This window comes from Artemia franciscana, chromosome 7, assembly GCF_032884065.1.
Source record: "Artemia franciscana chromosome 7, ASM3288406v1, whole genome shotgun sequence".
In the NCBI taxonomy this organism is placed as follows: Eukaryota; Metazoa; Arthropoda; class Branchiopoda; order Anostraca; family Artemiidae; genus Artemia; species Artemia franciscana.
Window position 1 is genome coordinate 44,411,863 of NC_088869.1, and position 12,580 is coordinate 44,424,442.

The 12,580-nt window shown below is 37.3% G+C and overlaps 1 protein-coding gene and 1 non-coding gene across 3 annotated transcripts in view; one reads left to right on the forward strand and one right to left on the reverse strand.

The window, feature by feature from the left end:
* LOC136029354 (uncharacterized) overlaps positions 1 to 12,580 on the reverse strand; it is a 224,757-nt gene that overhangs the window by 28,251 nt on the left and 183,926 nt on the right. The window lies entirely within an intron of this gene.
* Positions 7,962 to 8,152, forward strand: LOC136029777 (U2 spliceosomal RNA). The gene has a single exon (XR_010618104.1). It is a non-coding gene; the product is annotated as a U2 spliceosomal RNA (small nuclear RNA).

A 12,580-nucleotide genomic window follows, 5' to 3' on the forward strand; every position in this document is an offset into this window, starting at 1 on the left:
GGGTAAGATGTCTCGATGGGCTGGGTCTAAAAGCAATGCTTTTCCAAATCTCATGATAAGATCACACAATCTTTGATCTAGGCACTGAATGCTTAGTGTAATGAGTGCTTGGTTGGTAAGGAATATCTTTAGAACCCAGGATAATCCTAACTGCCTTCTTTTGCACTGACTCAAGGTCGTACATCAGGTGAGCAGTGTGTAGTACTGAAGGGCCCCACACAGGGCAGGCTTACTCCAGAACTGGTCGCACATAACAAAGATATGCACGGAGGAGACTTCTGACATCGTAACCAAAGCGACGCATTTTGGACAGTGTTTGAAGGGAAGCATTACCTTTCCTAATTACACTGTCAACATGTGCGGCGAAAGAACAGTCTCTGGAGAAAATAACACCGAGTATCTTCACTTCTGACACGACAGGAAATGGGACTTCAGGGGGGTAAAGTCTCTTTTTAGGGGACAAAGCCGAAGAATTTTTGACTTGGTAGCGTTAATGATAAGATTGGACTCATTACACTGGGAATTTAGATGGTCAAAAATGTCACTAGTAAACTGAGCTATAGGAGTATTACCCTGAGGTAGACTAGTAAGCACGAGTGATAAGTCATCCACAGACTTATCACTGAGCACGAAGACAGATACCTGTCTTCGTGCTTGCTCAATATGTAGTTGATCACGGCAAGAAATGTTATGCTGTGAGTTTGGTGCCCTGTGGGGCCCCGCAGATTATATCGCTCAATTCGGAGTCAGTGTCCCCTTCATGGAGGGTAAATACTTTTTCTTGGCGTCCAGACAGAAAATCCAGTACAATTGACAGAGTTTTACGCTTAGCTCCCATTCCATTTAAGTTCAGGCATGCAATATGGTGAGATAGATGGTCAAACGCACTGCAAAAAGCGATCGCAGCTAGATCAACAAATGACCCTGGGTCTCAAGCCACTTTAGAATGTGGTCGAACATTCTTACAAGGTATACGGAATTTCCGCACTTTGGTAGTCCTCCGTATTTATATTTGTCTATGGATTCACGAATTTGAGACAACAGGCGGCGCACAGATTTTGGTTTGTTTGTTTCGGAATGACCCATATGTGCACTTTCTTCCAAAATGAGGGAAACACAATGGACGCAAAGCATTGGCTTATCAAAATGGAGAGTGGGGGAATAAGGAACAAAGTGTATCCATGAATAAGTTTGGGAGGGATCTCGCCAGGAAAAGGCGAGACTCCCGTATTTATTTCTTAGTTCCTTGTACACATCGAACTCGCTTAATTCAATCAAAACATTTATGGGGCAATCTTCAGTCAGGGATTCTTTTTACTGGGAATCCACAAGAGGAAAAGTGGTACATATAGAGGTTAGGAAGGTGTTAACGGCACGGGACCTAATTAAGCGCCCGCTGTCGCCTGTTTCATATAGTGGACTTAGACGATTTCCCACTTAGTTTCTTGACCGACCAATGCCATTTTGTAGGCTCACTGTTCAGAAGTGGCACCACGTTTTTGTGACCATACTTGGTTTTGGCGTTGCGTACCATGCGTGCTACCTGGTTTCGTACAATTGATCCTTGGTCTGTTTTACCACACGAGTAAAGATTACTTCGCTCGTGGATTTTCGCTTTTATTGCGGGGGTGATCCATTTTTTGTCGTATTCACTCAGAATTATTTTTGTTGTTGTTAATATTTCACAATACTTAGAAGAAAGTACCTCATTGAAAGCGCTTACTCTCTGCTCAAGGGTACCGTCCATGGACACTTCAGGGAAATTCTATGCAGCTACCCGCCGGCCGTATTCACACATGGTCGAGTCTGCTAGAGACCTTGTTGTCACTCGTGAAAGCATGGGTTTCTTCACAGAAGTTTTGACCTTGAGTATCAGGGCATGGTGATCGGAAAACCCAATTGGTCCTAGGAAAGTAGGGGGAGGTAGAAGTCTTCGGTGTTTGTTAGGATAAGGTCCATACTACTGCCGGATGAGTGGGTGGGGATGTCGACGATCTGCTTCAAATAGAGGCTGGCTGTAAGTCAACTTTTTTTTAGTCTTGTTGAAATTCCCAAGCGATTATAAATCCAGGACAACTATATCTACTTCTGAATAATATCGGCTGTAGTTTGGAGGTTAAAAATAAGATCGCACCGGTTTTTAGCGCTCTCTGGGAAGTAAACCGACGCGAAAATCAGACATGCAAAGTGGCAGGATAGACACGGGTATTTACACATTACCCAGATAGCTTCATGATTCGGGCTAGTATATTCAGAGAGGAGTTTGCATCAAATGTCTTTACGCACATATATAGCAACACCCTTACCGAGTCAGTTGTCACCTCTTCTGCTCTGTGTACTTAGGAAGAATTATATCCTGTAATTTGTCCTGAAACATTTTCAATGTTCCAGATTTCTGTCACGGCAGCAACACCTGCGTTTTTGTGTCTGAGTAAAAGTTCCAAATCTTCCAGCTTGTTACAGAGAGATTAATAATTTGCCAGAAGGAAGTTCGCCATAATGTAATGAAGTCCTATTGGACTCAGAACAGGCCGACTTTCTTGAATGATGCACAGGGGGATTTCGTCAAAGCGCTTTAGCCTCGGAATTTCGACTGTCTTAGTTAATGGAATTTTTACCAGTGTTCGGCGAGAGACCAACTTTAACGATTGAAGAATGTCACGGTTTGTACCCCTTGTCGGAGTAGCATATCCCCTACGCCTTCCCTGCTCGGTATCTGCGTTTACTTCTTTTTGCTCTATTACCCGAATTGGTTGTAGAGCCATCTGCATTTCTTTTCATAAGTGTGCTGCACTTAGCAATGTCAAAATGGATGGCGCTAAAATAATGTAATGAAAACACAGCCTAATTAAGTCATCTCTAGACACAGCGGCGGCTTCAGCAGGGATAAAGTAGCTGCTCTCCAGGGATAAAGAGCATTAGCACATTTGATTTTCTTTCAAATAAGCCCTCTCCCGATCCCCTACGATTACTGGTTCAATACGATCGCTGGTGGGGAAAAAAAAATAAAAAAAAAAAAAGAAAAAGAGCAAAAAACCAATAAACACGCAAATTCCACGCAAAATGCCAAATTCTATGTTTTTGTACGTAGGAGCTTGAAACCTTTCCAGTAAAGTTATCAGATATGCTGAATATAATGGTGTCATTTTCACTATTAATGTTTTGGGAGTGTTTCCCCCTTTTTTCAAAAATTGGGTAAATTTTCTCAGGCTCATAACTTTTGACGGGTAACGTTAAATTTGATGAGTTTTACATATTTTGAATAAGCATTAAAATTCGATTCGTTTGATATATTTGTTGGTATCGAGACTCTGCTTCTGGGAGTTTCGGTTACCATTGAGCCGCATCGCATCGTTCGTAAGCACAAACTATTGGATTTTTTTATAGAAAATTCATTACAAAAATAATATTTTAAAGAAAGGAAAAAGTAATATTAAAGCATATAAAAAACAGAAAAGAAATTATTTAAAAAGTAGAACTTAAGACTAACAGATATGACTGATACACAAGTACCTATCATTGTTTTGAATTATATTTTGTAGCAGTCTTCAAGCTGTCGATTGAAGATTAGCAGCTGACACATCTCTGATCTGATCTTAGTGATGAGTTTTTTTCTTCGCGAAAATATGAAACACCAACAGCTGCTATTTGACACTATAGACAAAAAGGGCCAAAAAGTAGGATTTGGACTGAATCTTTGTAAGACAAAGAGTATTACCACTTCTGAATCTTGGCACCCACGGGGAGGTGTAAGAGAGGAAGACAAAGAAACACCTTAAATCGACAGTATGACTGAAACCTGAGAAATACAGAGCTATATCTTCAGCCACAGTCATTGGAAGTCATGACTGTAGCTCCATTCCTAGATCTGGTGTTTTAAACGTACAATGCACTATTCTTGGCTCTGGAGGATCTAAGGTCTAAGGTTGGCTTAGTTAGTAACCTTTAGAAATTGCTGAAATTTCTACAGTAAATGAATATATTTTTTTAACTAGGGAATTTAAGAATATTCTCTTCATTTACTTTGTAAGTACGGTACTTGAATTCTTCATGTACAATTTTTTTAATAAGGGTTTAAGATATAATATTGTTTCTTATATTTCTGTTGCACCATATCAGTTTTGATTAGTAGTGTCAGTTCACAGAAATTAAGGGGGCGGCAAAAATTTACTCTCCCGAAGCCAGGGTAAAGCTAGTTTTTTTTTTCTTTTTTTTTCAGTGAAAATACTAAAAAGACTTATTTTTCCAAATTTAGGAGGGATATACTCACCACCCATACTTCTAACCCCTTCCTTCTAAAATAAAGCTCCTTTCACTGAACCATCTTTGTAAGCTTGAATATACTTTGTAAGGAATGTTTGTAAATATTTTGTTGGCAAAACAGCTGATATATATGCTCATCTGTTTAGCAGGACTTGTAATAGTTTTCTTATTATCATTTGTTAAATATACTTATAAAATTGCATCATAGTGTACGATTTTTGAACTAGAAAGTGAACGATTTAGAAAGCAAACTTCAAGAAATCTGAACAAACACTAGCACAAGTCCATGAAGATTGATCTTTTCCACTTGAAAGAATGAAAAGAAAATATTGTTTTGGAATGTAACTTCCTTCGTAGTACCTTGTTTCATCTAACTCTTTCTAACTCGAGTCCGTCCTTATTGACTTTTGTGTCATTCTCTATTGCTTTACTTGGGTTCAAAGCTTAAGATGCTTTAAGTGGCGGATCAAGGGGGCGCGCGCCCCTTGACGTGGTGTTGGATTTGTGGTGGGGACCACTTGCTATGGTTTGGGTTGAAAAGAAAGTTATTTTTTTGTAATTGGTTTTTAATAGTTGAGTTTTTAATGAGTTTTTAGTTATTAAGACTGTTTTTTTGCAAACAAGTTTGAAACAAGGTTTTAGTCACTTTGGGTGGTCTTTGTTAGATTTACAAATGTCGCATAACGCCAAATTTGTCGCATTTAATTAAATTAAGGTTTATCAGGGGAATCTGTCCGTATCATTATAAAAGCGAACCGGGAGGTGAGAATCTTCATTTCGTAATGACAAGGAGGGGTAATTTAAAATCCTAACTTCTTTATGCTGCCGAAATGACCTTTCAGGATTGTGCTCTCACAACGGGGATGAAAAGACAAAATATTTACTTCTTTTTACTGTAAAGTTTGTTTTCGAGTCTTGCTATGGCACTGAGGAGAAGAAATTGATATCAATACTTTTTTGGCTTTATGTTTTGTTTTTTTGGGTTTGCTTTCTTTGCGAAGCGGGTGGTATTTACAACAATGCTGTTTTTTAGGGGATTTGTATAATAGATAGTAAATGTATGAGAAGTGCGAAAATCATTTATTTAAGTTTTGGATTTTGGCTAGGAAATGGTGGGAACTTTACTGCCTATTTTTATCTAACTAAAACTCTGCTTTATATGACCTATCACCTCCTCTGTTAATTCTAAAACATCAAGGAGGCACACTCGTGCCTCTATAAAGAGGCGACACACGACAATGTTAAGCGATCTTCGGTTCCAGTGGTCGCAGACGGATGGGGAGGGATGCATTTCGTAGCCCGAGCTCCAACTAAGAAACCTGCAAAATTTCATCCCCCTCCAACTTTTTCTTCATGGGGAAAATCTGGCCGAAAGTTTCGACCTGTCAACCCAAGCCCCCCTTTAACGTTGTCCGATCGGGCTGAAATTCACAAGTTAAGGTCCCCTAGGGCCCAGGAGCTTATCCGCGAAATTTCAGCTTGATCCGATAACTCCTTCCCTGTTTTCCAGAAACCACGCATAGCCACTTAAAATTCATTTACTTTTTCTTCCTAGACGCCTACAGGTCACATCCGATATCGGATCTGGGTGTACGAAGACTCATTCGATGCGGAATTCTCCGAGTAAGTGCCCATGAAAGTTTCGTAGGAAAATCTTAACCCCCCGAAAGTTTCGACCCTCCAACCCCCCCCCCCCCCCACCCCTTTTAACGTTGTCCGATCGGGCTGAAATTCACAAGTTAAGGTCCCCTACGGCCCAGGAGCTTATCCGCGAAATTTCAGCTTGATCCGATAACTCCTTCCCTGTTTTCCAGAAACCACCCATTAGCTATTTAATTAACGGATTTCTCTCCATAAGAGCCCATGTTAATTTGAAATTTTTAAAAGCTATTGAGAAGTTATATTTACACACATGCAAGTTATTAGCTCAGTTGGTAGAGCGTGAGACTTTTAATCATCGGGTCAAGGGTTCAAGTCCCTTACGGGCGGTTTTTTTTCACAACATCAAAAAGATTTTGATAACACCTGGACAGCTTATCATTTGAGAGACGAGGAGTACAGGAATTATTAAATTACATCCACCATGGATTGTAGAAAAACGTACAGAAATAATATGAAAAAAACTTCGTTTTCTTAAAGAGTTAAAGAGGCTGCGTCCCAAAGTCGAACCTTAAAACGTACAGGAATTAGAAGAGGCAGTTGGGGGGCTGCCGCCCCCCAAACCCCCAGCTTTTAAAGACTCTTTTGTACAGGTTTTTTGTTTTTTTGCTAACCCCCAGCTCTTGGCTTCGGAAAGGCCCTCTTTTAATTAACAAAAAATTGAAATAAATGAATAATGGAATAACTTCGAAAAATGTTAAACACAAGAGGACAGGAGAACCATTGCGCCGAAACTGGTAATTAGTAACAATGAAGTCCCCCCCCCCCCCCAAAAAAACCTGTACAAAAGAGTCTTTAAAAGCTGGGGGTTTGGGGGGCGGCAGCCCCCCAACTGCCTCTTCTAATTCCTGTACGTTTTAAGGTTCGACTTTGGGACGCAGCCTCTTTAACTCTTTAAGAAAACGAAGTTTTTTTCATATTATTAAAAATAAAGGCCAAACTCTTTAGAACTTTAATAAAAGTTCATATAAGTTAATGCTTAAAACTAAGTATATGAGTCGAAATACTCCTTCCAAGGTCGGAGTAATCATTTAAGAAAAATAAATTGTTTAAAAGAAGGCAAATAATTATGTGTTTATATTTTTTTTTATCTAGCTGGTATAAATTGGTCTCTGAATCCTCAATTTGAATTAGTGAAATGGCATCGATTTTTTTTTCAAACATATACTAATAAAATGTTAATAAAAAGTGGAAATTCACACAACTTGAATTAACCACGGAAGCGAAATGCAACTACAATATTACTTCAGAAGTTCTCACCTTCCCCATACCAACCAGTTACAAAACATAGCCATGTTTTTGTATAGGGATCGTATATATTTGCCAATAAAATTGTCTAAACAGCTCATTACCGCTAAGGATTTTTCTACTTATTTTGATACATGTAATCCAATCATATTTCCATTATTAGTTGTTTATAAATCAAAATTTTTACATGACAATTCTCTTACTTATTTCTAAATCTCAAATTTTGAAATTTTCAAATTTTCAATTTGAGTCAAATTTAAAATTTTATTTTTGTGCTCAACAGACGTATCGAGATTTGAACGTTTGAATTGAATATCTGAAAATCTCAAGATTAGAAAAAATTAATTAGAAATTTACCACAGCTTGAAACCCTGAGAATTTTAATCACCAATCTATACAAATCAAATACAAAAAATAAGAAACACATAATTATTTGTTTTCTTGAGGAGTATTTTGACTCATATACTTAGTTTGAAACAAAAACCTACTGCATCTTTATTAGAGCATCCAATCGTGCACTTTATTACTACATCCAATCATGGGGGGGGAGGTAGGCTATCCTCCCTATAATATCTTTTTCCTGCTTTTTACCATCGAAGTTTTAAAATTAAGTTGAAGATTATGGAAAATGTTTATGCTGTTATAAAAACCTGAAGACAAACTGATAAGTTGATTGAACATGATTTGATGACTGCAATCGAAATTAAAGTTGCGACGAACTTTGTTACTCGTGTTCTTTTATAGTTCTATACCTATATGTATGTTCGTGTTACTCGTATCCCTATGCAATTACCGCTTCTCAGCCTAATGGCTAGAATATACTGTAGTATCTGTTCTTCTCAGTGTAATGTTTGATCTGGTCCTTACATGGAGCCCGGAATATTAAATTGAATTTGGGAGACAGTAGGGATGTTGGGGCATATTCAGCCCCCTACACCCTTTGGCCTGATATTGTCGTATTTCCAGGATCGGTGCAGTCTTTCCAGGGGGAACTTAAGCCCATGACCGCTATAGCAATTTTCAGAATCAAGCATGACTTTGATTTACGAAAAAATGGTAAATTCTTAGTCGAAAAAACTTATAACCGTTAAATTAGTTTAGGCAATTGTAATTGATTTTGAAAAACTTTTAAAATTCTGAATTAAAAGCAAGGCTTTCGTGATAGGAGACCAGCATTTCAATACCATCTGAAGTAACAGGCACCCACAAATGGGTGCCTGACCTCACAGCCCAGAATAGCCGTAAGCACGTACGAAATTCTTTAAACTTCAAAACTTCTTTGTTTTCCTAAATGAATGTAATAGTGTGAGCTCAAAAACTCCAAGGGATACAATTTATCATGCTAAGACAGCACATTTTGTTAAACAGTTCACGATATCGAATTATAATTAAGGAGCAACGCGGCCGAACATCACTTGAAACTCTCAATAACAATATTTTGAGCTCAAAACAGAAAGTTGAATTCTTAACAGGATTCAAATTTAATGTATTTGGGCAGGGTTGCAAGTCTGACTCAGGTTTCTTTATATATTGTGAAAATCGCACCATCACATTCAGCATATCAGATAACCCTATTGTAGAGGTTTAAAGCCCCTATCTACAAAATGTGGAATTTTGTGGATTCTTTTGGCAGAAGAAAGATGACGGATGCATGTTTATCTGTTGATTTATTTCGTAATGAGCTAATGATTGTAGAAGATCGGGAGAAATGTCCATTTTCCCTCAAAGACATCCAATCTAAATTTTGTGATAGCCATATATGAATATGCTAGAGTTAAATTATCCGAAGAAACATTTTTGCTTGGCATTCTCTTACTCCCTGTATAAATGTACATGATAAACACAAACATTTCAGCGATAAATTTCTTCCACGCCCCTGTTTAGCTGAATGTGTGTCATATATTACGTGCTGGTTCTAAGTGGTGTCGTTTCTAAACTTTACCTCGGATATTTTTTTATTATAACAAGTTGAATATACTCCGTCATTCCATCATAGTCTGCAATATTTGAACTAGAAAGTGAGCGATTTAGAAAGCAAAGACAAAAAAAAAATGAATAAACACTAGCACAAGTCCATGGAAAGTGATAGTCTATAAGGCATTGATCTTCTTCACATGAAAATATGAAAACAACCAACTGTCTTGGAATGCAACCTCCCTCGTACTACTTTGTGTCAACTAACTCTTTCTAGCTCGAGTCCGTCCTTAATGCTTTTGGTCTCATAGTCTATTGATTTACTAGGGTTCAAAGCTAAGGGTGATTTTATCATCAAATTCTAGTGTAATCACTGCAATGATGCTTGGAGGCCATCTATTCTTTAACAAAGGCTTCGGCCTAAAATGTTGGTAACAAGGTGGAAATATAGAATTATTCAAGTAAATGAGAATAAAAATCATGCATACTGATAAAATTAAAGTAAGAAATCATTTACCCGACTAATTCTTATTGTTTTTATGCTGTATATTTTGTTTGGATGATTAGGAATCCAGCTTTTGTGTCCAAATTTGGAGCAAATTTGATGTCACAATATAAATTACATTGCAACCAAGTAGCATATATCAGCGCTAGTGGCTCCAACTGGTGGGCGGGGGGGGGGGGTTGGTCATTCTTTCTAAAAAAACTTTTCCCTGATACCCTCTAGATTAAAAAAAAAAGTTTTTTTGTTGTATTACCATTGAAAAATAGGTTTTTTTGTTTCTATATTGTTAAAGAAATTGAAAATACAATAAAATTGAAAACAAGAAAATTGATATGCACAAAAAAATATATACATTTTTGTTAAGTTTTTATGGGTCGGAGAAACATTTTAGGGGGAGGGGGCTCAAAACCCCTCACTTCCTGGATACGACCTCATACCTTCCCTATTTTCCTCTAATTGATGCCACTGCTTATTACCACTGGTTTCAGTTGGGGAAGGGGGATTTCCCTGTAATATTCGGTTATCTTCTACCTTTAGAATGAAAGAAATCTATTATGGTATTTTCATTGAAAAGGGATCTGTTTTCTTGGGTATTTCGTTAATGAAATTGAAAATACAACAAAGTTTCCCTCCCTGGATTTTGAAAAATACTTCTCCCTGCCAATAATTTTCCCGAATTGACGCTGTCCGTTAGCGCTAGTTCCGATTATGGTCAGTTAATTTCACAAAACCATATTCCTCTGATTCAAAGCCTACCTTCTCTGATTTTGATGTTTGGCTTCTTTGATTTCGTTTTTTCCACTTTAATCTCTGAGCCAGGCTATAATCTATAGGCAATTTAGTTTTAAGGATGACAATTTGTCCATGTCTTAATTTGAAAATTTTACGTTAACCATTGAAGCTAGAAAGGGAACTTAGAGATTTTGGAAAATGTTTTATGGTGTTTAGTGTAATCTACAGACAAACTGATTTAACATTATTTGATTACTGCATCCGAAATTAAATTTGCAGCAAACTTTATTATTCCTATTCTCATACAATCGTATCCCGATACGTATGTTCGTATTCCTTGTTCCCCTACGTAATTAAGGCAACTCAGCCTTATGGCTAAGATAAAAGTATAGTATCTGTTCTTATCATCTGGATATCTAATATCATCCTCACATGAGGATATCAGAACAATATTTTCCACGCGTCTATGGTCCGATATCAATACTAGCTTACTTTGCCTTGTTTATTTTACAAGATTTGATGGTGAAAAGCGAGTAATCCATCTGCCCTTTAACCTTGACAGTAAACAGTGGAGAATGGAGGCATTATGATCTATTACCATTTTCGATAGAGCACATTTTCAGTTATTTAAACGGAACACATAACACTTTCAGTAGTTGCTTTTCAAGTAATCTTTTTGATTTGCATAGATATGCCTGATTTGCATCCCCAACCCAACAACCTGTCAAAACAATCCTTCCATTTTGTAGGTATATCTATGACATTGACTACATCCCCCTTTTGCTCGCTAACAAGGAAAAGGGTGCCATAATCAGTTAAATGGTAACTGCTCCGTGAGAGCTAAAATTTAGAATATAAAGAAATCTTGTTTAATGACTGGAAAATCCCTATTTTTCTTTTTCAATAAGATAAATGTGCTTCGAGATCGTTAGGATGTTTGCATTAGAAACTTTACTGTCTGAAAAAAAAAATAATTTAAAACCTTTATTTGTTAATGTGAAAAAGTTTCTTAAATATGAATTTGTTGACCAATTTGAGCCTCTGACTCCTATTTAACTCAACCTAATTTATGTTTACAAAACACGTATTGGTCGTAACATGTTGGTTAATTTTAGCTTCTGATTCTTATTTCAATCAACCTAATTTATGTTTACGAAACGTGCATTGGTCGAAACATGTTGACCAATTTGAGCCTCTGATTCTTATTTTGCTCAGCCTAATTTATGTTGAAACTACTATTAACTACTGCTAGTTTACTCACCGCAGCACCAAACCACCTGAGGCCAGCACAGCTACGCACGCTCCTCCTCCATCCAAATCTATTAAAAGCCTCCATATTTACTCCCTCCCAAGAAGTTACCATTTTCTTTAAATGTTTCTTTAGGGAAATCCTCCCACCCCAAACAAGGACGACCTGCTTTCCGTTTAGCCGTAGACGGTTGGCCGAAAAGGACAATCTCTGGCAATCTGTCATCCTTCATCCATAGAACGTGCCCTAGCCATCTCAACCTTTCTTTTATTGTAGCCCTAGAAAGTGGGATTGAACCACATTTTCGTGAAGCTTATAGTTCGAAATATGGTCAATCAGCCGGGTATCCAGAACAATTCGTAGGCAATTTCTCTTGAAAAACATTTGTAAATCTTCATCCGCTTTTTTGAAAATCTTTAGACCACTGTCGTCCCCGCACCATCCAATATTTCAATCTTGGTATTCAGAATTATCTTCCAATACTCCCAAACTTTTTTTTAACTGTTCAAAAAAAAACCTGAGCCTTGGATATTCTACTTTTAACATCTTCCCTGCTCCCATCGTCTTAACTAATAATTAAATAAAAAAAACAAGTTTTTTGAAATGAAAGTAAGGAGCGACATTAAAACTTAAAACGAACAGAAATTACTCCGTATATGAAAGGGGCTTTTCCTCCTCGACACCCCGCTCCTTACGCTAAAGTTTTTTATTGTTTTAAAAAGTAGAGTTGCGAGAAAGAATCAAACTTTAGCGCAAGGAGCGGGGTGTCGAGGAGGAAAAGCCCCTTTCATATACGGAGTAATTTCTGTTCGTTTTAAGTTTTAATGTCGCTCCTTACTTTCATTTCAAAAAACTTGTTTTTTTTATTTAATTTCTGAAAGTTTTTGAATTAATGCATGTCTGATTTTGGCTCTCCGTACATAAATTATTAAAATGAAATTTGCATATTAATTCTTTTTTTGGCTAAATGGCTTTCTCTTAGTTTTGATCAGACGATTTTGAGAAATAAG